The sequence below is a fragment of the Onychomys torridus genome, unplaced genomic scaffold, assembly GCF_903995425.1.
Source record: "Onychomys torridus unplaced genomic scaffold, mOncTor1.1, whole genome shotgun sequence".
NCBI lineage: Eukaryota > Metazoa > Chordata > Mammalia > Rodentia > Cricetidae > Onychomys > Onychomys torridus.
The window spans coordinates 15,816-38,771 of NW_023412545.1; the positions used below are offsets into that span (position 1 = coordinate 15,816).

General features: G+C 45.1%; 1 pseudogene; it reads left to right on the forward strand.

Moving 5' to 3' along the window:
- Positions 1-22,956, forward strand: part of LOC118575696 — a 36,132-nt pseudogene that overhangs the window by 8,148 nt on the left and 5,028 nt on the right.

The window sequence follows — 22,956 nt, forward strand, 5'->3', positions numbered from 1 at the left end:
GACTCTTTCCTAGAAGACCCTAAATCACTGTTTGCAAAGAATATCATTCTAGAACTGTGTGTTTTAAGTATACTAATTGATGTGGCATTGAACTCAGGCTAGGTTCAGAGTGGCTCCCTGTTTACCTCTTTCCATTTGACTCCCACGGTGTGCGTGAGATCGTGTGGTACGATTTCTAAAATTCTTTCTGGTTTGGAGATGTGGTGATCCCAGTGGTTTTGTTACAAGGTTCTTTGCATCACCGTTGTAGGATGTAGCCCCATTACACCAAGGCTATTTAGAGGACAGTTCCATAGCTTGTGATGATGACTGGCTGGTAATTTGTGTTGTGTTCAGGAACCGCGCTCCAAGGAGGGCAGTGAGTACTTTGACAGCCGCTCAGATGGACTGAATGCAGACGTGCAGGGGTCCATGCAAACATCTGCCTTACTGTGGTCAGGGGGCTCAGCTCAGACCCCTGCCCCAGAGGAGCGAGTCCACTCACGTGATTGGCAGCGATCCCCTCCGACAGAACATTTACGAGAATTTCATGCGAGAGCTGGAAAATGAGCAGGACCAACATGGAGCACACAGAAACGTCCACAGAAACTGTGGAGTCGAGCAGCGAGTCCCTCAGCTCCCTGGAGCAGCTGGATCTGCTCTTTGAGAAGGAGCAAGGAGTGGTCCGGAAAGCCGGGTGGCTCTTCTTCAAACCCCTCGTCACCTTGCAGAAGGAGAGGAAATTGGAGCTGGTGGCTCGGAGGAAGTGGAAACAGTACTGGGTGACACTGAAAGGTACGTGTGTTGTGGTTCACCGAAGGCTTGTCCTTCAGTTTCCCTGTCTCCAGGAAGTGCTGGTGGGTCCGCATGAGTGTGAGTAAGTAAAGGATACTGTGTGTCTGTGCTTGTGTGCAGTATATACACATGTACATGCGCATACATGTGGAAGCAGGAGACAGGCTCAGATGCCATTCCAGAGGTGCTATCCACCTTATTTTGAGATAGTCTCTCTCCAGCTTAGAAATCTCCAATTCGGCCAAACCAACTGGCTAGTGAGCCTCAACATCCACCCATCTCCACCTTTCCAGCACTGGATTTTAAAAACTATGATAATGCCTAATTTTTGGTTTTTTAATGTGTATTCTGGGGATCAAATGCAGGGCTTCATGCTTGCAAGGCAAGAACTTGATGACTCGGGTCACGTTCCCCAGTCCTAACTTGAAAGATTGTGACATATCATCCCATAGCATGCTCTACTGAAAATACTTTTTAAATTTATTTTCTATGTATGTTACTCTGCCATTCTTTGATACTTTATTGTATCTCGAATAATACAAAACAGTATTAAATAACAGTCACATATACGTCACTTGTATTTTCCATTCTGCATTGTGCTCAGAATTCCAAAGCTAGAATTCCCTCCCAAGATGGAATGTTGTCTAGAAAATTGACCTGTATCTTCCCCGTTTATTGACTAAAAACGTCTTATTGTCACCACCACTGTACAGCTGTTTCTTTGTTCACTGTTTGGGGTTGGACCTGGGGCCTTGGACATGCTAAGCATACGCTGAAAGACAATATGACACTCTGAGTGTGGCCCCCTCTTCTCTACGCCCTCCTTCCCCACAGTCCTTTCTTAGACCACAGATAGGAACTTGTCATGTGAAGGTAGGAACACCTCTCCCAAGCGTTGCCAGTCAGCAGCTGTGATTGCTTTGCTTACTGCCATTGTAGGGTTGGAAGAACTCCATCTCGTGAGGCGGTGAGGTGCCTCAGTGAGCACAGCCCTGATTATACAGGTGCAGACAGGAGGTGCAGCCTCAGCCTCCGCAAAGGCCTCCTGTGATTGTTAGAGAGGCTGAATAGGATGTTTCAGAAGTCATGATTGGATTGTTCCCACCGCTACTTCCACAGGGGAAGTGAGCAGAAACACAAAATCCCATGTGGACACTGTGAACTGCCTGAGTGCCTCCCTCATGGTACCCCTTCTTAGCTTTCCTGTGCTGTCTTCTCTGTTAAGCAGTTTCTGAACCCCTGCCCCAACCTTGATGGGTAGGCTTTATTTTTTATTGTCTTATAAACTCCTCGAGTAAGTTTCCCCAGTGGACAGCATGTGCTGTGTGTGAAGGCCCCAGGACCCAGTGACTTCTCATTATGGGTTAGGATCTTTATGGTTCATGATTGGTTGAGGAAAGCAAAGAACAGACCCAGCTTTAAGAAGGGATAAGAAAATTAGGCCTTAGCTGCCTCAGGACAGAGTATGAAATTTTGCTGAAACGTTTTGTAAGTGCAAAAAGGTTTAAGAATTTGATTTGTAGGCCATGAGGAAATGTGTTTCCAGGGAGACAGGGTGGAAGTAAAGGTGAGTGTGTCTTTAAAGGACAGATGTTATCTTCCATCATTAGAGGTTTAGGGACTCTGTGATGGAGGTGACAGTGCCCTTCCTTCTCCCTAGTCTTGTGTGACAGACTTTCCTAGAGAAATAGAACAGGTCTACAGTCCCAGGTACGCCATCCCTCCCATGGAGCAGGCTTATAATGTTGAAACTAATATATTTGGGCTAATCTTTAGAAATTATCCTTGAGGTAATCATGTGGATAAATTGGAAATGGTTTTCTGCAGAGAGGGATTATTACTGAACTGTCTTGTGACCCGCTGTCACAACTGACATATACAGTGCTAAGCAGGCAACCCTCAGAGTCTGGAGGATAGAACATTTAACAAGGAACATGTGCCTTTTCCAATGAGTGGATTTCCTTGCAGTTCACAGAGTTTCCTGGGCTGAGAGGGGTTGTCAGGGTTACTTGAACTCACAATAGCATGAGAATGAGGGTGTTGAGGTGAGAAAGATCCCTGCTCCACTGTCATGTGGCCCGGGACACCCACACATGTGACTGCACCCCCCCCCCTCCCCCCCCGTTTCTTATTGGTGGATTGGAGTCTGCCACTCTGACAACCTTGTAGGACAGCTGTGTGGAGAGAGTGCCTGTGGAGTCAGGTGGAGGTAGGCTGCATTGTCATTGATCAGTGATGCCACATTGAGCACATCATCTGCTCTTCAGATTGGTCCTAAGAGTTTGACTAGGCATGCTGCTCATGCCAAGGTTTCCTTGTTCGAACACCGGCCCCTTTTGCAGGTGTCTGGGGGACATTTGGGGATTGTGTCATTTACCTCGCATACCTTTCCTACATTCTCTGGTCCTCTCTTTCCCAGGCTGTACTCTGCTGTTTTATGAGACTTATGGAAAGAATTCTGCAGACCAGAATAGCGCCCCACGGTGTGCCCTCTTTGCAGAGGACAGCATCGTGCAGTCTGTCCCAGAGCATCCCAAGAAGGAGCACGTGTTCTGCCTGAGCAACTCCTGCGGGGACGTCCACCTTTTCCAGGTACTGCTGCTGCTTTGCAAATGGAAGGACAAGGTGATGGCACATGAATAATCAAACAGATTAAAAAGGAACTTGGACATGAGTTCAGCAAATGTTTCCATTATGCTTTGGGATTAGGGTGTGAGCAGGAGACTGTGGGTTCTCATACCTACCAGTGCCAAGACCCGGCCATTCCTATAGCAGGCATTTGTCAGGTCCTTGTGAAGTTCCAGGCTACTGCCTGTCATATCATGTGAGGACAAAGAGAAATACTGTGATGTGTGCTCTGGGTAACACATGACTTAGAGAGGGTAACGTCCAAGAGTTCCAGAACTGAGATCTTTCAAAGAAAGCCTGGGGATTGTAGCCAGGGAAGCTTCAATGACTCCCAGGAATCCTAGTAAAAATCAAAGAAGAAGCTTTTCAGGTACACTAGATCCTCCTGGACAAGTGTTGTGAATGTGACTGCTGCCTTTGGATAATTAATATCCAGTATATTTGCCACTGGGATTTTTATCAACTTGATAGAAATGTCTAGCGTGGTGGTGAGTCCTGTAGGTTTTCTGATACCATAGTTGAGCACCTCTGTCTTCTTGGAGTACTTAGCCAACTTCTTGACACTTTGGGCTTTGAACAAGTAGGTTTATGAGAGTCCACAGAAGTGAAGCAGGGGGTAACTCATACCTGTATGAGGGAGGCTGAGGCAGGAGGATTACTGTGAGTTCAAGATTATCCTGGGCTACATAGTGCTTTTCAGCATAGCCTGAGCTACAGAGAGAGAGACTGTATTTTGAAAAACCATCACCACCCACCACCCACCACCCACCACCCACCACCACCACCACCAAAAGACCTTATAGGATTGCTTTTTAGCATGAATGTGCTATGTTATGACACGATGTCACCTTGGGTTGATAGACCCTTGTTTTGTGTCACTAACTGAGAGCTGTTTATTTGTTCCTTGTTTTTCTGATTGCCACACTTAGATTTCTGCCTTTTATTTCCATGATGACAGACCCTGACAAAAATCAACACGAAAAGGTTCATTTTAGTTCAGGATTCTAGGTCCATCACTGTGAGGAAGTCATTGTGTGTGTGTGTGTGTGTGTGTGTGTGTGTGTGTGTGTGTGTGTGTATGTATGTGTTTGGTGGTTTGAGGCAGCTAATCATATCATATTGATCACAGTCAAGGGCAGAGAAAGAAACAAATGTGGGCATGTGTTCATGTGCACACACACACCCACACCCCCACTTCACACACTTACAAACACACCACACATACACATGATGCTGAGCTCACTTTCTCTCTTCTGACACAATCCAGGACCCAAAGCTAGGGAAAGGTGCCAAAGCAGTCAAGATAATCCCCTGTAGACTTGGCCACAGATCAACCTTATCTAGGCTACCTAGTCTTCATGGGAAATCCTCAGCTATATGAAACTAGTAGTTAGAAGTAACCACCATAGGCTCTGCAGACCTTTCTGCTTAACTCTTTTTTTTAGCTTCATTTTTTTAAAAAAAAATTAGTTTATTTTTATTTTATGTGCATTGGTAGTTTGCCTGTGTGGATGCCTGTGTGAGAGTGTCAGATCTTAGAGTTGTTAACTGCCATGTGGATGCTGGGAATTGAACTCAGGTCCTCTGGAAGAGTAGTCAGTGCTCTTAAACTCTGAGCCATCTCTCCAATCCCTCTGCTTAACTATTTATGTTCTTCTCTCAGAGTCTTTGAACCTCAGTTAGGTGCTTATATTTGGGAAACTAAACTTTGGAAATCTTGGTCTTCCATTTTGGAGAGAACTTTTATGCGCAAACAATCTCAAATATTTCCTCCATCCCCTGTCTAGGCCACAAGCCAGACAGATCTGGAAAACTGGGTCACCGCCATTCACTCGGCATGTGCGTCTCTTTTCGCAAAGAAGCATGGGAAAGAAGACACGGTGAGGTTGCTAAAGAGCCAGACCAGGAGCTTGCTTCAGAAGATCGACATGGACAGCAAGATGAAGAAGATGGCGGAGCTTCAGCTGTCCGTGGTGAGCGACCCCAAGAACAGGAAGGCCATCGAGAACCAGGTACCAGTGATTGCCTGTCACCCCACAGCCACCTATGCACACTCCCGAGTGGGTTGTCTTCTCCTTTCTCTGTTCTTCCCTCTCTAACATATTGCACATATTGATATATCTTAGAGCTGTGTCTGACTTGAAAGCATGAAAAATAATGTTGAAATGTTCTTCCTTCCTTCCTTCCTTCCTTCCTTCCTTCCTTCCTTCCTTCCTTCCTTCCTTTCTTCCTTTTTTTTTTTTTGTTTTTTTGAGACAGGGTTTCTCTGTAGCCTTGGAGCCTGTCCTGGACTATCTCTGTAGCCAGCCTTGAACTGACAGAGATCCACCTGCCTCTGCCTCCTGAGTGCTGGGATTACAGGCCGGGCAGTGGTGAATGTTATTTCTAAGAGATGTATGATCTAGTTAGAAAGCAAGCCTGGTAAATATGACAAGGAAGAACATTCGAGAATGGGCTAGAATAGGTGAGCCTCTGTGTAGTCTTCAAATGCTCTGAGAGATTGCTGGGTTGAGCTTGAGCTGGGAACTTGAGGAAATGATGAGGATGACTTCCTGGAAGAAGATGGCCTTAAGGGCCCATTTGGTTTGGGGCAGATGTAACAGAGAGGTGGCTTGGGGCTCCTGAGCACCCTAGCATAGAAGTTTTAGTTGGCATGATAAGTACTTGGCACTTAGGTGGGATGCCATGTCAATGCCTTTCCTGTAACAGAGCCCATAAACAAAGTGGTTTATAAACAATGGAAAGTTATTGTTTGTGGTTCTGGAATCTGAAAGTCCTCTATCAAGGCAAGAGCAGGTCCCATGGCAGATGGGCCCGGCTTCCCTGTATGTAGGTGGTGTGTTGTCTTGCTGTCTTCTTCTATAGTGGGAGGAGCAAAGCAATTCTGTGTGTTCCCTTCCTAAGGACACGGATGTCATTCCTGAGTGCTCTGCCAGAAAGCCCCACTCCCTGACTCCGTCACCTTGGGAATTCAGGCCTTTGACATGGAGATCTGGAGGAGACATACCATTCAGGCCATATAGATTTTGACTCTAAGGCTTGGGTGGATTTATTGTATCCTGTTGTTGTGAGTTAGATTTTAAATGTCCCCAAATGTGTTGAAGGCTTGATCTCCTTTCAGCAGGGTTCACAGGAGGGGCCTTTAGGAGGTCATTGGCTCACAAGGACTGTGATGCCATGGATGAAGTATTAAAAGTATTAAAAACGTTAGGAGCTGGGACCTCGGTGGAGGAAGTGGTAAGGGAAGGCCTGCCCTGGAAGGGTTTATTTTGTCTCTGGCCGCCTCCTCCTCCTCCTCCTCCTCCTCCTCCTCCTCCTCCTCCTCCTCCTCCTCTCTCTCTCTCTCTCTACTTTCCATCCACTGTGAGGTGAGTAGCTTTGTTCTGCCCTGAGTCCTCCATGTTCTGTCGCACCATGGGCCCAGAAACAACACAGCCTGTGAACACACACTGACATCTCAGAACCTGTGAGCCAATATAACCTCTCCTGCTCTCAGTTGATTTTCTCAGTTGTTATATCTAAGTGAAGGAGAGCTGACTGCCTTCTTGGCATTGAAGGTTGGAGGTGGATGTAATGTTTTAAGTTGGGGAGAAAGCATGGTAAAAGTAGCCATTCTGGGAAATGTCATTCGAAGGACAGATTGGCTAAGGAAGGACAGTGGGCAGCAAAGTGGCAATGGATGTTTAGGTACAAAGGTCTTGTAGGAAGGGACATAAAATGCTTGCGAGTTTAGTTAGGAAATGCCGGAATGCAGTTGTTGTAATTTTTTTTTTTTTTTTTTGAGCTGAGGATCGAACCCAGGGCCTTGCGCTTGCTAGGCAAGTGCTCTACCACTGAGCTAAATCCCCAACCCAGTTGTTGTAATTCTATAGAATTTATGCTGCTGAGTGGAACGGTTCGTAGGGAAGATGCTCCATGTGATCAGAGCGGCTGCTGGCAAAGCCCAGGAGGAAAGCAGAGGGTAGAAAGGACTCGGGATTTTGTCACAGTGACAGGAGCCCCACTCCCCTTTTCTCCACTGTGTTTGCTTTCCTCTGGGAAGAGCTCACCTGGCACACGGGCATAACCCAAGGGAACAAAACCCATTGTTCTTAGGCTCCAGCACACCAGGGCAGTGTTTCCAGAGGAAAATCCCGGGAGTTGTCTCAAGCAAAGAGATAGAAAGACGTCACAGGTAGAGGTGGAGTTGACATCACAGGTAGAGGTGGAGTTGACATCACAGGTAGAGGTGGAGTTGACATCACAGGTAGAGGTGGAGTTGACATCACAGGTAGAGGTGGGGTTGACATCACAGGTAGAGGTGGGGTTGACATCACAGGTAGAGGTGGAGTTGCGGTCATGTCCTTGTGTGTCTTCATCCATTGCATTATGATAACTATAATCTGTAGTCTTCATCTTAGAGTGTGGGTTTTTATTTCAGCTGAGGTAGGATTGCTTGTGAGTCTCAGGCTAGCCTGAGCTACAGAGTAAGATCTGGCTCAAACAAACAAACTAACCAACCAAGAGAGCAAATTGTATACCTTAGTACCCTCTACCACATAGGTGTGTATAAGAGTGCCCTGATAATCACTTTTAAGGCAAGCCAAGTTAATTTAATGTCTTGGTGTATTTGAACAATAACTAACTCTGTGTTACGGGTGGTTAAATTATTTTAGGGCTCTTGTTAGGTGAATAATTTGTTTAACGATTTGTTTAATTTTCTCTTGCTTTTCATAGTCTCATGGAAGGCCTCTTGAGCAGACAGCTTTTGGATACTGATTTGTCTCCATTTTTTGTTGATACCTTTGGTCCAGAAGTTATCCTTAATGCTTCAGATTGCAAGAGGTTCTCAGTTATCTCTGAGTGCAGGGTGTATCCTGGGTTTAATGCCCAGATGCCACATGGCAGCTCACAACACCCGTGACTCCAGTTCCAGGGGACCTGGCACCCTCTTCTGGCCTCTGTGAGCACTGCATACATGTAGTGCATAGACATGCAGGCAATACACGCAGACACATAAAGTTAACAACAACAGCAAAAAGTCAGTGGTCTCTTCTGGAAGTACATTCACCTCTCTCTCTCCGTCCCCCTCTTTCCCCCCATATATTTTGTTGTATTGTCCATAGTTTATGAATGGTTTCTGGATGGTGTCTCATCACTTCTGATCTCTTGATAGGCAGGGCTTGCTACAATGTAATGTTTTACATAAATATGAGAGTCTTGAGTGGTTAGGTGGTCCAAAGAGGAGCTCTTTGTACAAACTGGGATCACTAGAATCTGTTAGTGTAGGGCTATAGTCCTTCCAGCTACTTGGGAGGCGGAGGCAGGAAGATCATAAATTTAAGCCAGCCAAGGCTGCACAGCAAATGACTGGCCACCCTGGGCAATTTATCTAGACCATGTCACAAAGAAAGGAAGTCAGGCTGCTGTTGTACTTAAGTGTAGAGCATTTGTTAGCACATGCAAAGGTGCAGGCGTTTTATCCCCTGAGGCCCATTGCCCACTCTTTGACAGAGTCATGTTCGTCATTTTGAGTATACCTTCCTGATATCACCAGCTCTTCACTCTGGTTTGCCTCACCCCTGCTGTCAGCCCTCATCCCCACCCCCTCACCATCCCTCCCCTACCTCCTCCCACACTCTTCCACCCGTGCCTCATAATGCTCTGCAAATTCCTGATGAGGAAGTCTTTGGTTAAGCCCTCAGAAATTCTGCCTTAAAGTCATCTTACCATGTTGGAGTTGTTTTTAAGGTCATAATTTAGTCACCTTTCCCCAAAGAGCCCTTCAGGGAGTAACAGGAGTCACAGCCACTGGGCTCACTCTTCCTAACTCAACTGTCAGGAAGAGGTAGAAAGAGCCATTTTCTGTCCATTTGCTAGACCAGAAGTTAGAGAAAAGCAAGTGTGTTACAGGTATGGATAGGAGTCCAGAGGGTGCCCATGACTTTCCAGATGCCTCAGAACAAAGAATAGGACCCAGAAACATATGGATAGAGGTAGAAATAGAAGATGTTATTAAGAATGAGAAAAAAATTCCCAGAATGATGTGGGTCCAAGCGTGTCAGCCAGGAGCGGACGTGCCTATAGGTGTGGTTCACACCGCACCCGCCTTCTGCCCCTTTTGTGTATTCTCAAACGTGCTCTGTCCCTTACACATACTCTGGTGTGGGGTATCTAGTCTGCTGTTAACTGGATGATTCGTATGTTAACCTTGATACATCTTTCTTCAGGTCTTTCTCATTGGCTTGAGGTTGCTCTTAAGTCTCCAATGAGGAATGTATTGTCCATTGTATCCACAGGCCTGGACCAATGAGGCCCCAGCCCCGTGCATCTTTCATGTGTCCTGCAAGACACCTGTTTTAAAGTTTCCATCCTGAAGTAGCACTCTTGCTCATTGCCATTTAGAAGTCACAGCTGGGCTGTGCATTTTTGATCATAAAACATTTCTCCCAGAGACTCCAGAAACTTCAGGTCTAGCCATCGTGTGTCCTCACAATGGCAGATACGACGGTGTAAGATGACATCATGCAAGATAGATAAAAATCTCTGGGACAGGATCCCTTTGAAGTTGGTGGGTGGAGAAAATGGTTGTCGACGCCCTTCCCTAATAGACACCGTGACACCGTCACAGCAACAATGTCTGTGTTTCATGCTGCTGTGGAGGTCCCATGCTTTGCTTAAAATAAACTGTGCTACAGTCCTGTCCTCCTGCCTCTGGGCTGTTTTATGGAGGAGATGATGCAACTTTCATTTGAGCGTGTCCAATGCGTACCAGACCCCGCTGTGTGTCCTCATGGGGAGCGCCTTTGAAGTCCTGAGGGAGGAAGCATTGTAAATTAAGTCCAGTTAGTACTTTATTTTCCTTTCCGTTTATTATTTCAAACAAGTAAATCAGGACAAAAGCCTCACCACCCTTAGGCAGTCTTGGCATCCTCCCAGATGGCTTCTCCTCCCCCTCATAGCCTGCCTCCTGTGTCCCCTTTCCAAGAACTTAGGGTTCTGCCCATTGAAGAGTGGGCTGGAAAAGGGGTGCAGGTATGCTACTAGTGCTGCTATGGTGTCTGGAGGAACCCCACGAGAGCGGCTGTATCCATTACTCCAGCCTTAGTGTGCCATGGGCATCCCTTTATATATTTACATAAAGATGATAAAGACGGATGTTTAGACATTTGGAAACTATGGTGAGGGGCCAATGTGGATGAAGCCTTGAAGATGTGATATGACGTGTAGGGGGCACAATTTGTGGAGTAGAATGGAGAATAGGCATGAAGGGGCTTGAGGACAAGGCTAGTTGATGAAGGTGCTGTGTACGGATATGGGCTCTCTTTAGTGGGCAGTAGGGAAATGTTGGAAGTATGATGGACATCACAACAATTGTAGCCTAGTTTCAGTGAACTTTAGTACATGCTCCAGGCGAGGTATGTGTTTAGACCAGGGGACGCTCTGTCTTCAGAGTGTCCTCCATCTGGAAGGATGGCAGAGCTAGGCCTGTGGTTTCAACACAAGATGATGAAGTCAGAGCTGTAGTGTCATAGCGCCTGGGAAGGCAGTAAGGGGAGATTTGGCTTCCTATGTATTCTTGGGAGACTTCCTGGAGGAGAGACCATCTGAATTACTTCTTGGAAATGAGGTGTTAACCAGAAGAGGGACAGAGAAGGGTGCCCTGGGCGGGGTGATGCATTTTCACACAACCAAGAGAGTTCACATGAACCAGCACATCCAGTTATGAGGTTTCCTGGTTTCAAAGCCCTTTGGCATCCCTGTGGCTTAGATGATGACCCTCTCTCCATGCTGGCCTTCATCCAGAAGCCACTTAGCTGTTTCCTCTTTGACAGCGTCTCCCATTCCGATCTGATTTCTGGGGACTTAGAAGCAGAGAGGCCTCTGCGTGGTGTGCACACATGCTGCCTCCTTCCCCCTTGTCTCCTGGATCACCCTGTACTCCCCATTTCTCATGAAGGCCTACTGGCTGCTTCCTTCAAGAGTGGCCCTGGCCACCCCTTCAAGGGTTCTGTCTTTCTCCCTGCTCAGCATGTGGCTTTCCAGTTGTCCCTTGTGGCTCCACATGCTGCAGAACACAGCTCCTAAAGGAACCCCATTGCTCACGTCTTTGGTTCTTGTCTGCAGCTGGTGAGGGAATGGGCATCAGGTCCCCTATTAGTCACTTCTCTTGTTGCTGTGACAAAATACCATGTGGAGCTCATGGAAGTGGTGCCTCTCACTTTTAGGGTGGCTTCCCCTGCCTCAGCTAATCTCATCTGAATAACCCCTCAAAGCAGTGGTCAGGGCTTGTCTCCTGGGTGATTCTGGATGCTGGGAAGTTGAAGATTAGCAGTGGCTATCACAGGCCCCTTTCATGAGTCAGGGGTCGGTCTTACTTCCTCACTGTAGGAAAGCCAGAGCCTCTCTGAGTTCCCCGCCTTCCCTTCCTGACTCCCAGCTAACAGGTCCCTCCCCTGCCTTCCTCACTCCTCCTTCCCCGTCTGGTTTGGTATTCTGGCTCCTTCTCAAGCCATGGTGTATCTGATTTTCTGATCTCTCTACCCAGGAGAGATGGGTAGACTGCATCCATTTGCGGGATGGAGGGGCAGACCCTTAGGTGAGTGGGGTTCTGATAGCACACAGCTGGTGAGTGGCTGAGCCAGGAATGAACCCGAATCTGCTCTCCAGTGGTCAGCTGCTGCTCAGGGGCATTTCAGTAAAGCACACGATGCTCTGCTTGCTGAGTAAATGTGGGATGGATAATTTTGTACGAAGGAGAGATGAATATTTGGTTCCCTGGCTCCCGTAACTTGGGGTTCCAGTTTGGTTGGAAGGAAAAACTTACTGGCTATGAAATGGGTGACTTTATCCTCCTAGGAAACAACCAAGCTGGCTGCTGGACCATGGCTTTCTGTTCTAGCCACTCATCAACTCTGGGAGACCCTGGTCACTGGTTGGGATCTTTAGTGAACGTAGGTTTCAGTGTTTGCAAAGAACGGCATGGGAATTTTTAAAATTCTTTCCACCAAAAAGGAAAAAGTAAATTACCTTTTAGGCCAAGCCTAGTAATGTGCAATTGGTCCAGATGTTACAATTAAATGACTAGATGAGAAAAAATATTTTCCTAACAGGGCTGGGTCCAGCAGGGATGTGCCATCTTTCTTCAAATGTGTCACGTGCTCCTTTGCCTCATCATTATTTTTACCCCCAGGCTTCATCTCCTCCCTTTCGTTTACAGCCGTCCAAAATATCTCTTAGCTCATTCACCGAACATAACTTTTTACCAATAAAGAGGAAACTTTTCCCTGAATTTATGTTAGTGCTTAGACCTAGGATTTTTTCCTGTGTGATTTCATCATTGAAAATTTCCCTTTTTATGGGACTGGTGAAATGCCTTCATGGATCTAGCCTAATGACCTGAGTTTGATCTCTGGAACCCGTGTGAAGGTGGAGGCAGAGAGCCAGCTCCAAAAGTTGTCTCTGATCTCCACACATGCAGTGTAGAACTCATACATGCACACTCTCTCACACACACACTCACATAATACACACACACACACACACACACACACACACACACTTCCACACATACATACTCATTCTCTCTCTCTCTCTCTCTCTCTCTCTCTCTCTCTCTCTCTCTCTCTCTCTCTCACACACACACACACACACACACACACACACACACACACACACACTTCCACACATACATACTCATACTTTCTGTCTCTGTCTCTGTCTCTGTCTCTCTCTCACACACACACACACACACTTATACACATACATACTCATACTTTCTGTCTCTGTCTCTGTCTCTGTCTCTCTCTCACACACACACACACACACTTATACACATACACTCACACACATTCACACATACACTCTCCCCTTTATGGTAATGAAAAGCTTCATTAAAATGATTCTCCATCTCTTGTGCCACCCATGTCATTGCTGTGTTTTGTTGTGTGTGTCACTAAAAGGAGTGTTCAGTGCGCCCAGATAACTTTTTCAACTCCTTCCCCCTGCAACCCCCCACCCCAGACTCAGGAGGACACCAGGTAGCTGAAGATGACCTTAAACACCTGATCTTGCCTATACCTTCTAAATGCTGGGCTCAGGCCTGCATCACGATGCCCAATCTGATCCAGCCAGGGGCTTTGGGTAACCAGTAAGCAAGCACTCTGCTGACTGAGCTGAGCCCCAGAACTCTCAATGCATTTGTTTCAACTTAGAAGAGATGGATGAAGAGAACTTAGAGCAGTGGTTCTCAGCCTGTGGGTCGTGACCCCTCTGGGGGTCACCTGAGACCATTGGAAAGCACAGATATTTACGTTTCAGTTCATAACAGTAGCACAATTACAGTTGTAAAGCGGCCACAAAAATAAGCTTATGGTTGGGGGTCACCACAGCATAAGGAACTGTATTAAAGGGGTACAGCATTGGGGAGTTTGGGAACCACTGACTTACAGGAAGTCTGGGGACTACTCAATGTTTTTAATTTTTGGAAAACTGGATGGGGACAATGTTCAGTGTTGGAAATCTTTCTAATGATCATTATTCAGAATGAATGACTAATACGTAAGGTATTTTATCTGGGGTCTCTGTGAATGCTAAATAACACAGGCAACAAGGAGATGCCATTGGTACTGAGGAACTCTGTCACCCTTGATGGAATCCAGGGTAAAGCTGGATGGAGATGGCACCAGGGTCTGTGGAATGCCAACTTTCTGCCCTGCTCTGAGCCTTGTCTTGGCAAATCACCTGTGTCTGTTGATCTGTGTGCAAATGGGAGGTCACATTTTATATAAACCGGTGATTGTGATATACTGCAAAGACCGGAGAGAGATCCCTAAACCAACACCATTTAATGGTGTTTCTTTACTAACTCGTGGGACTCCTTGTTTTGAAGAAATACACGGCAGCTTGTGTTGTATAAATATCTGTAGCCGCTTTTAATTTTTCAGATGTACAGGTGGTGTTGACTCCCCCAGACACTGAGCAGCAGTGAGTGCCGAATGTCTGCCCTGTCCCTGAAGGGCACTTGCTTGTCATTGTTTTGGAGAAATTCTGACTGAAGCAGGTCACTGTCAGCGCGCATGCTGTGTCTGTCCATGTATAGCTTGTCCAGAAGCGCGGCGGTTCCCAACCTCTTCAACGCTGCACCCCTTTGATACAGTTCCTCACTCTGTGGTGACCCCAACCTGTAAAATTACTTTTGTTGCTACTATAAATTTGCTACTGTTAGGAATCGTAATGTAATATTGATATGCAGGATATCTGCTGCATGACCCCCAAAGGGGTCATGACCCACAGGTTGAGAACCACTACAGTAGAGGCTCTGTGTGTATAAATGGGAAAGGAAAGGAAGCAGGAGACACCCATGTTTCACTTTGTTTAGTGCTGTTCTGTAACCATCGTACACTTTGGCATGCCACTGTATTGTCGTCCCCCCCCCCCCCCCCCCCGCCCACCCGCCCCTTTGATTTTGACTGTCCTGATGAAGTGTGTTGTGTGTGTGTCTGTGTCTGTGTGTCTGTGTCTGTGTGTCTGTGTCTGTGTCTCAGTAGGAAGGTGTGAGGTATGGGGATCAGGGGCGGCAGATTGAAACCTCACAACTCCAGCTGCTGGTAACTTTTCCTTGAGGGCCGTGGAAGACTCTGCACCTGCAGTTGGAGCAGCACAGACCTGTGACTCAGGTCGAAGTCATCTCTCTCCTTGCTGTTTCAGATCCAGCAGTGGGAGCAGAATCTGGAAAAATTCCACATGGACCTGTTCCGCATGCGTTGCTACTTGGCGAGCTTACAAGGTGGGGAGTTGCCGAACCCCAAGAGTCTCCTTGCTGCCACCAGCCGCCCATCCAAGCTGGCGCTTGGCAGACTGGGCATCTTGTCTGTTTCGTCTTTCCATGCTCTGGTAAGTTCCTGGGGCAAGGCTGGGTCAGTGGCTTTCAAAGAGGCTTGACTTTCCCCAGCTGGTTGCCAACGTCCAGCGACTGACAGGTAACTTGACAAGGTACACAGAGGCTAGGTACTGGGACCAGCATGGGAGACTGTAGTTACAGTTCCTCAGATTTCTAGGAGTCTAGCTCTTAGTCGGAAGTTACTCATTATTATTATTATTATTATTATTATTATTTTGGTTTTTCGAGACAGGGTTTCTCTGTAGCTTTGGAGCCTGTCCTGGACTAGCTCTGTAGACCAGGCTGGCCTCAAACTCACAGAGATCCACCTGCCTCTGCCTCCCGAGTGCTGGGATTACAGGCGTGCGCCACCACCGCCCGGCGGAAGTTACTCCATATTCTTACCCACTGGTCTATCCCTTGTCATCCTCTTGGGACAGTGGGATCTCTGAGGAGAGTGGTCCTAGTAGATGAAGAAGACAAAGATAGATTAAATGTCCCTTCACCTGGGGCTGGGATGATAACTCAGTGAGTGAAGTGGCTTCTTTGCAAGTGTGAAGACTGAGTTTCATCCCTAGAACCTCTACTTGGAGAGCTTCAGGCCAATAAGAACCTATCTCCAAAAAGCAGGACAAAAAGAAAAAAAAGATGGAAGGAGATGCCCAACAGTTTTAAAGCAAGAGGGAAGGAGTTCTGATTTGCGTCCCTGCAAACGCTTGGTGGCCATGGCTTCCCACCTGTAATTCCAGCCTCTGGAAGGAAGGATCCCTACAGCTGAGCAAATTGTCTAGCCAGACTAGTAATATCAGTGAACTCTGAATTTGATTGATATTCCCTGTCTCACAGAATAAGGTGGAAGAGGAATTGGGGAAGATTCCTGATGTCACCTTGAGGCCTCCTCACATGTGCTTGCACATACACATATGAACATGCATATACACAGGCACACACACACCACACACACACACACATGAAAAGGAGAAAACTTAAAGGAACAAACAATGGATGGTACCTCAGGAGTGACACTAACAGTTGACCTTTGGTGTCCACACGCACCCGCGGACATATGAACACACATACAAACACAATACAGAAATACAGGTTGCTTGGCCTGTAGGCTGGGAGCCCCATGGGCAGGTAGAGCCTGAAATTGCTTCTGACTTCTGCATTGAACTGGCTCAGTTTGAGGGGCTCGGAGTGGTTTTGCTGACTCTGCTGCCCCACTGTGGAGCCATCTAAATGTTGGAATTTGGCTTGTGCTGTCTAGATAAGAGGCATCTGTGCGGAGGCTGCGTTTCTGTGTATGAAAACGCAGCAGACTCAGTCACCAGCAGAAGGCACTTAGAGCAAGGCTGACATCTCTATGTGCAAAGACACTTTGACAGGCTTTAAGATGTTTTTCAACCGTGTTTTCCGTTAGGTGTGTTCTAGAGATGACTCTGCTCTCAGGAAAAGAACACTCTCCCTTTCCCAGAGAGGAAAAAGCAAGAAAGGCATATTTTCCTCCTTGAAAGGACTGGACACCCTGGCAAGAAAAGGGAAGGAGAAGAGGGCTTCCATAACTCAGGTGAGTTCTCAGCACGGGGACAACAAGAGGCTAGGTGGCATTCTTGACACCCCCATGTCCAGACTGCTGCAAGCCATAAGTGTTTGTCTTCTGGCAAAGGTGAAGTCAAGGGTGATTCTAGCTTCGTCAGGGACACGTGCCCATGTGAAACACACAAACCGCGTCAGCTGCTTTAGCGTCCCCCCAAAGGCAGGCCCGCCCACTCGCCTGCACAGTTCTTAGGAACACAAGGAAGGAGAATTATTAGAAAATTGGTCTGGGGACGTGGCCCAGTTGGGGGAGTGTTTGCTTAGCGTGCCTGAAGCTCCATGTTTGATTTTTTCATCACTGCCCACCCAGGAACAGTTGCACACAGGCGTAACTCCAGCACTTGGTGAGTTGAGGGTAGGAGGGTAGGAGTTCAAAGGCATCTTCAGTGAGTTTGATGCCAGCTTGGGCTGGAAACCCTGTCTTTTAAAAAAAAAAAAAAAAGGGCAGAAAATGAGGCTTGATTCAGTAGTAGAGAGTTTGCCTTGGCATGTGTGGACCCCTGCTAGAAGTAAAGGTATGTAGGTGGGAGGGGAAATAATTATTAGGAAAAACGGTCTACACTTTTTGTTGCCTTAATTTAGATGAAAACGAATGCAGAAAAGTAATGTTAATCCAAGGAAATGCAGCTAGATTCTGTTGATGATTGTCCCAGATCCTATTGATAGTGCTAGATTCTATTGCTAGTCCTAGATTATATTGATTGATAGTGCTAGATTCTGTTGCTAGTCCTAGATTGCATTGATTGATAGTGCTAGATTTTATTATTAGTCCTAGATTGCATTGATCAATAGTGCTAGATTCTATTGCTAGTCCTAGATTGTGCTGATTGATAGTGCTAGATTCTATTGTTAGTCCTAGGTTGTATTGATCGATAGTACTAGATTCTATTGCTAGTCCTAGATTGTATTGATTGATAGTGCTAGTTTCTATTGTTAGTCCTAGGTTGTATTGATTGATAGTGCTAGATTCTGTTGCTAGTCCTAGATTGCATTGATTGATAGTGCTAGATTTTATTATTAGTCCTAGATTGCATTGATTGATAGTGCTAGATTCTATTGATAGTCCTAGATTGTGCTGATTAATAGTGCTAGATTCTATTGTTAGTCCTAGGTTGTATTGATTGATAGTACTAGATTCTATTGCTAGTCCTAGATTGTATTGATTGATAGTGCTAGATTCTATTGTTAGTCCTAGGTTGTATTGATTGATAGTGCTAGATTCTGTTGCTAGTCCTAGATTGCATTGATTGATAGTGCTAGATTTTATTGCTAGTCCTAGGTTGTACTGATTGATAGTGCTAGATTCTATTGCTAGTCCTAGGTTGTACTGATTGATAGTGCTAGATTCTGTTGCTAGTCCTAGATATTACTGATAGTGCTAGATTCTATTGTTAATCCTAGATTGTGCTGATTGATAGTGCTAGATATTATTGATAGTGCTAGATTCCTGACTCCCTCAAGTCTTTCACCCTGACCAGGTCTTTTGTCAGCCCACACTACAGAGGGAAAACCTGGTGCTCTGGAAGGCGAAGTCATTTACCTTGTCTATCCACTAGGGCAGAGTTGGAACTTGGACCTGTCCTAGTGTCCAAAGCCCTAAAACAATGGACAGTTGCTGCTACATGTTTTCCAAGGGGACTGTTTGCTCTTAGTATTATGTCAGAGAAGAACAATGCCAACTAAAACATGGCCCTACGTTCAGCAAACCGTTTTGAGAGCATGTTGAATGTGCAAATCCAAAGTGTTTCCCTAAACCCATAATGCAGCATGTGTTAACTGATATTTCTCTCCTGGTTGGTAGGCTGTAGGATTATTTGTTCAAGTACTGTTGAAAGAAAAAGTCATAAGATGATCTTATCCTGTATTTTGACAGGGCAAAGATTTGCAGTGATTTTCAGTGAGTTGCTGTTGTTCTGAAAATGATTGTTATTGTTATTTTAAAGAGATGGCCACAGTTTATTGAAGTTTATTTCCTAATTTGTGTCTCTGTAACTGTGAACAATGCTTTTATGAATAATGTGACAGAAAACGTTAAAACAACTTCGATCTTTTAAAATCCTGAAATTGTGAAGGGTGGGATGAGAGGGAATGGATTGGTTGATGGAAAAACAGCAAAATACGTGTAAGTTCTTTTATGGCGCCACTGGTTTCTTAAATACTCACATACAGTAAGAATATCACCTCGTTAAGGACTGGTGAGATGGCCCACTAGGGAAAGGTGCTAGCCATCAAGCCTGGTGATGAGTTCAATTCCCCAGGAACCACATGCTAGAAGAGAACTAACTTCACACATTGTACTCTAACTTTTCTTCATTCCTTATGGCATGAGCCCACACACATACACAAATAAATATATGGAAAGCAAATTAAAGACTTACAATTCTACTTGTGTTTATATGTAGTTACAAGTAATTCTTTGCTGGTTATAGGTAGTGGTTAACTATGATCCATTGGCTGATATTGGGCCCATGTTTTCTGAATGGAACCTTCATGATTATGTTCTGTATATAATGTCAAGGTCAATTTTGATGTTAATCAAGATAACCTTATGCAATTAAAGTGATAATGTGATAGATAACTGGGTAACTTGCTTATTTTTATAAGTAGCATTTAGTTAATTAAATGAGCCTCAGCATGTCTGCTAAGTGTTCTCAACAAAAGATTTCTTGATAAATAAAAGCATTTGGTTGGACATTTTTTGTTTTAAAAAAGATAAGAAGTTAATGCTTATATAGCTGAATACAGTTGATGTAGTAACTATTCCTAGTTGAATATTTTATTTGATGTTAGCATTCTACAAAATTGAGAAGCTAAAATTGACAAAAGTAAAAAGTGATTTCTAGGCTTTTTGGCTTCAAACAAATCTCTATTAACATATTGTCTTCCAATATTTATTCTTAGCACATAAAAATAGTTATAAGATTGATTTTTGTGGCTTTGCCAACTCCGTTCCACATCTTCTGAAATGCATAATTAGTTAAAAAAGCAATGTCAAGAAAATCCAAGATGACTTGAGTGCTGTGAGACATCACAGAAAAGTAAATAAGAAACTATGGGAGGAAAGAGAGCAGATTTCTCTGCAGAGGGAAAGTTTCCTATTTGAATATTACTACAGACTGTGAAATGAGGATCTCACAAAGTGTTATACAACTTCAGTCTTTAAACCGAAAATGCGTGGATGCCAAGGGAACATTGCAGAGCCATTTCATTAGTCTTTTTTCTACCTCCTGTTTGTCAGATGTTTGATTCGAGCAGCGGCCATGGATTTCCTGGAACTCAGCTACCTCAAAACTCCACTAACTCCAGTGAGGTAAACTTGCCTCGACAGGGCAGCCATCTTGGCAGCCATCTTGTTTTATGTTGACTAAGTAGGAAATGCTGGTGTAGAGTCTTCACATGGGTCTGCTAAAAGACAAGTTTAGAATTAAAATGGCCCCCACTAAGTAAGCTAAAAGGTGTCCCCTGATGTTAAGTATTTTTGGAGGCTTTTAAACTTACATCACCACCTTAAAAGGAGTTACTAAGAGTGGCTGGGCCTGAGTAGTGTCTTTGGTTTGTACTTGTCTGTCAGAAGTACCTGACCCTCTTTTGAATATTAGCAAATCCCAAGTTACACCTTCCTTCATGACAGTAAAGGCCTTCACATAGATGGTACATGCTTCTCTGAGCATCCTCAGTGGAGGTGAACAGTGCTCCTCTCTTATCTCCAGAGTTACTTCTGTTTCTGAGTGTGATCGATCAGGAGTGGGGTATATTGCTTGGGTATGCTGATGTTTGCCTAGTGTATTTTCCAAACTCACTTCCTTCTTTCAAAGCTGAAGTTCATATTCATCAATTTCTCTAACTTTTCCTCCATAAGAGTGTCTTATCTGCAGTTTTATTTCTAATGAACATTTGAGCTCATCAAAGTTAAAAGGCTGACAGTGGAGCTGCAGAGATGTCTCAGAGGTTAAGAATACTTACTGTTCTTTAAGAGGACCCAAGTTCATTTTCTAGTACCCAGATGCAACTCTAGTTCTAGGGGGATTTGATATTCTCTCTGGCTTCTGTGGACACTAAGTACATTCATCATGCACAGATACACGTGCAGGCAAAACACCCATGTACATAAAATAATAAAATAATTTTTAAAACACTGATAATGGGGCTGGAGAGCTGGTTCAGCACTTAAGAGAGTTTGCTGCTCCTACAGTGGACCTGAGTTAGATTCCCAACACCCTCATGTCAGCTCACAACTACCTCCAGGAGCCCTGATGCTCTCTTCTGGTCTCCACGAGCACCCACATACTCGTATACACTCTTTCACACAAACATAAATACAAAACAATTAAAATTAAAAAAATCTCGATAATGATGAGCAGGGACAAACCTGTTGTGTCTTTGCAAAAAACTATCCAATACATTGATGGGAATAATTTTGATGAATTAGAAATTTAGTTTAAAAAAAAAAACCTGAATTATAGTAGAATGTTAGAGCCTGTAACCGTGGCTTTGGGAGGAAATGAGGTCCTCTCTGGTGATATAAAATATTCAGTATAGACAGCTCTATGTTCTGCCTCCTCATGAAGCTAGGTACAGTTTCCTTAGTATGTCACTGTTGTTGCTGAAACTGCTCCTGGGTGGTGGCTGGGCCTCAGGTACCCTGCCTCCTGGAGGATGAGTGTGAATGGGTTGGAAAATCCTCTATCTGGAATCATGATTCCTCTCACCTGCAACCTCCCTGGACCTTGGCTGCCAAGAGCAGGCTATGGGGGTGAGGTGGCTTGGACTGGGACTCTCCTGCCTCGTAATCTCCTTTTGCTCAAGTTCACAAACTACGAGCAGGCAATGGAACTGCATCCAAACCTTCTTTTCTAAAGGATGCTATCAAAGTGACAGCTGTTTCATAATGGGTACTATCCATTTCCTGCCCTGTGGTTTCAGTGTCCTTGCAGAGCTCATTCGAAATCCCCGTCAGACCATACTGTCACTGGGGATGACTTAATCATGTAGTGGATGTGTCACTGAGATTGCAGTTCTGTGGCCGACCTTGTCTTATCAAGCCACATTTGTGTGTATGTGTGTGTGTGTGTGTGTGTGTGTGTGTGTGTGAGAGAGAGAGAGAGAGAGAGAGAGAGAGAGAGAGAGACAGAGAGACAGACAGAGACAGACAGACAGAGACAGACAGAGACAGACAGACAGAGAGAGGCGCGCGCGTGCGCACACACACACACACACACACACACACACACACACACACACAGAGAGAGAGAGAGAGAGAGAGAGAGAGAGAGAGAGAGAGAGAGAGAGAGAGAATGAGTGTGCATGTGATTGTGTGTGAACTTTTCATAGGTCTGTGGTCTGTGTAGTGTTAAGTGTTCCTGTGTATTCTAAGCCCATAACTCATGCCAAGATTATGATACTTGCTTAATGTTTGTTAATTAATCATTTATATCAGCTGTAATCCTTTAATGGTTGAGAACTCTGGGATCTGTGATTACAAAACCCAGTGTTTTAAGATTGTATCTCTTTAAACATTACATAACAATAGAAAGTTCTTATTTCACAAGTTTTAGAAGTGAGATCATCAAAGCATTATCAAGATTCATTGCAGACTTGAGAGGAAATTTTGGTAAAATAGTCATTGGTGGTGGTTTTGTGCTTATTTAAATTGGGTTCCAATTTGCAGTCAAGTCCCAAACTCCTAACAAAGGCATCTAGCCTGAGCCATCTCTCCAGCCCCATCTGTTCCACTTAAGGTTGAAGCCCTGCGTAGGGACCCAGGAGACACAGGTAGCTAGCTAGATTCAAATTGAACTGTAGCTTGAACTAAGAGAGCTTTTTTTTTTTTTTTAATTATGTACACAGTGTTCTGCCTGCATGTATGCTTGCATGCCACAAGAGGGCACCAGGTCTCATGACAGATGGTTGTGAGCCACTGTGTGGTTGCTGGGAACTGAACTCAGGACCTCTGGAAGTGCAGCCAGTGCTCTTAATCTCTGAGCCATCTCTCCAGCCCCAAGATACTTTTTTCTTTCAACGCCTTTTTGGCTTAAAATCCAGCCTGTTTAAATAATTACAATTATTATTCAGTAGTTGTCTTGTGCTAATCACAGAGA